A 3119-nucleotide genomic window follows, 5' to 3' on the forward strand; every position below is an offset into this window, starting at 1 on the left:
AAGGTTTTCCAGTTGGTGATGCTCTAACATTGGACAATGAGAAGATTCTGGGCTACACTGGGCATTTGGAGAAAAGCAACCCTCCCTGAGCCTGGGCTCTAAGATGGAATGATGCTCAGAATGGGTAACCTGGGTAGCCTAGTTCCTAAATAGCAACACATTTCAGAATGCACTTTGTGATGAGGTGCCAGTCCTGCCACCTGTGTGCCCTGAGAATTGATTGTTCTTGGTTTGTCTCCAATGATGTAACCAATGAAGGGTAGCTCCTGGTTGGCAGCATTTGATGGCTTGCCCTTAAAAACAGTAACATCACAGGAATCCCCAAAGTCCCAGGAATAGCAAGAATGACTGCCTCTCATGAGAGGGAAATCGGAGGCATGGTGCCAAAGCAATGAAATAAGTTTCAGAGAATATTGTGAGAAAACTCATGAGTACTGACAGAGAGAAACCATCCAGGAAACTCACCAACATTCACATAGCTACTTTCTGGTAAAATTCAGCCCTGTATTTTCATTTACACAAACACATCTCGTGTCAATGTGATCCCCAAGAAACTGCGATCTCCCTTGAAAGTAACCACATATCAAAGGCAGAGAGAAGGCACAAAGAGGAAATTCTAACCAGCAAATCACTGAAAGTTTAGCCAGCTATGGTATCTTTTCTTATTTCCAGCAGAACCTTCTGGGCATAGATAAGTGTCAGTGGTTACCCACTTCACACCAAAATCCTCGCAAACATCCCAAATACTGATCAAGATCATGTTCACCGTAATGGATTGACAATAACAGCATCATCCCTACGTGACAGTTTCCAGCATAGATGTTGACATAGGAAACTAATGGAAAAACGTTGAGAGGAAGTATTTATAGACAGGATGTGGCAAAGATGATGGAAAATCTGTTTTTTATTCTAAATATTTTTAATTAATTTTTATGGAATATGGGTGTCACTGGCTGGGTCAGCATTTATTGCCTGTCCCTAGTTGCCCCTTGAGGAGGTGGAGGTGAGCTGCCTTCTTGAACTGCTGCAGTCCATGTGCTGTAGGTAGACCCAAAATGTCCCTTAGGGAAGGAGAGGTTTCTGACCCAGTGATAGTGAAGGAACGGCGATATATTTCCAAGTCAGGATGGTGAGTGAATTTGCAGAATGCGTATTAATAAACAAATCAATTTCTGGAAAACAATTTAATTAGTTTCAGCAATCATCTTCTTTACATCGCAATAAAATATTCAGTACAGGTATTTATGTTAAAATATTGCTACATTTTAAAACCTTATTCTAGTTTTCTTAAATTATTCAAAACCTTTATTCACCATTTTGTTTGAAGAACATTATTTTCGACCTCCTAACAGTGACTTGGAAGAATCCCTGTGGGATTTAGGAGGATAATGAAACTTACTAATGATTTGAGGATTATTCTCAGGTACAGCTGATGTGGAACGTCCAGTTGTTGCTGGACATTGTACTTTGATGTGGAATATTGAGAATCAGGTGAGGGATCAATCATTTTGGACAGCGATTAGAAGACATTTCTTCACCCAGAGAGTTATTCTTGACTCCAGAAGATTTCAAATACTCAGCTGATGACTATCATCAAAATCTTCATGAGAGTCCAAGGAATGTGTCCCTTTATTTTTCTGTATTTTTGATTGCAAACTGAAATGGAAGAAGGACTGTTTTAAAAACCAAGGATTGTGGAAAGAATTGCTGCTTATTTAAAAGCAAGTTACTGAATCTCATTGTAAGGTATGTTTACACTGTTGCTTGTCATGGTGGAGGCTACTGGAGTCAATACCAGGTGGAGTGTACAAAATGAGATACAGATTAGCAACAGGTGGCTGATTAGTTTGTGGAATAGTGATCAGTTGTGGATGCCAAAAGCCATTAGCTTGATAACAACTATCTGGTTGGTTCATGGGAAGATAAAACACCTTGTGGATGTGAACAATACTGGCAGAAACCTTTAGAATGCTACCAGGGCAGATGCTGTGTCTCTCTATCCAGTGAAATACCTAAAGACTGAGGAAAACCAGTTTATTTTCTCTCACTAGTAATTGTAATCTTTGGCCTTTAACCAGTACCTAAGAAATTTTGCAGTTAATATCAATTGCTGTGCCTCTAACAAGGAAGTGCAGAGAACCAGAAGAAATGAGATTGAAGAACGTGAAATCCTGGAGAGCAATAGGATGACCTGAGGAACTGCTGCCTCCAAGGTTTTCCATCTATCCATAACACCAATGTTTTTTGGCTTGTCTGTGTCTGGCTGTATATGTGTTGCGGAGTTTTAAAAGGGGTGGGGATTAGAGTTTTAACCAATAACCCATGTCAACAGTCCACAATTGTTAACCTGTGATTAGAATATGTTTATTGTAATAAATAGTAAGATGGGGTACAAATGTTGTCCTTGCCAGCGGCATGCATCGCATAAAATAATTTTTTTAAAATCAACAGATTTTTGGGAATGAAGAGATTTGGGAGGTGAGATATGTGAAGGTGAAATTAAGAGATCGGCTATGATCTTATTGAACAGTGAAACAAACCAGAGGGGCTGAATGGCCTGTTCCTGCTTTTTTTCTGATCGGAATATGGGAGCTGCAGCCACCAGCCCTGAACCTGGCGGAGGCTCACAGTTTGACAACAGGAGTCACAGTCAGAGAGGCAGACAATAGCACAACATTTATATAGCACCTTTACAAAATAAAAATCACAAGGTGATCTCAAGAATATTACAAAATAAAATATGACATTTTGCTAAATAAAATATGATTTTTAGGAGAAATTAGATCAGATGACCAACTGCTGTTAAGAGGTGGATTAAAGCAAGAGTGAGATGCTGAGAGGGTTAGGTAGGGAATTCCAGAGATTAGCTGCCAAGAGCAGAGAGATTAAAAATGAAAATGCACAAAAGGCCAGAATTAAAGGAGCACAGACACTGAGGAGAGTTGTGAGGCTGAAGAGTTCCCAAGAAAGAGAGGGATAAGATCATGGAGGGATTTAAAGTCTGGATGAATTTTTTTTATTTCGAGCTGTCGTTGGGAGCAAGTATGAGTTAATGAGCACAAGGGGTTATGGGCAACAGGGGGTTAATGAGTACAGGGGGTTATGGGTAACGGGGATAA

The 3119-nt window shown here is 39.9% G+C and overlaps 1 protein-coding gene across 1 annotated transcript in view; it reads right to left on the minus strand.

Annotated features, from left to right (window-relative positions):
- Positions 1–1267: 1267 nt before the first annotated feature.
- The window catches only part of LOC122562497 (scavenger receptor class B member 1-like), an 87544-nt gene continuing 85692 nt past the window's right edge, over positions 1268–3119 (minus strand). The window contains exon 13 of the mRNA XM_043715332.1: positions 1268–1656. The gene's annotated coding sequence lies outside the window, so the exon portion shown is untranslated. The remainder of the gene's footprint in view (positions 1657–3119) is intronic.

This window comes from Chiloscyllium plagiosum, chromosome 25, assembly GCF_004010195.1.
Source record: "Chiloscyllium plagiosum isolate BGI_BamShark_2017 chromosome 25, ASM401019v2, whole genome shotgun sequence".
NCBI lineage: Eukaryota > Metazoa > Chordata > Chondrichthyes > Orectolobiformes > Hemiscylliidae > Chiloscyllium > Chiloscyllium plagiosum.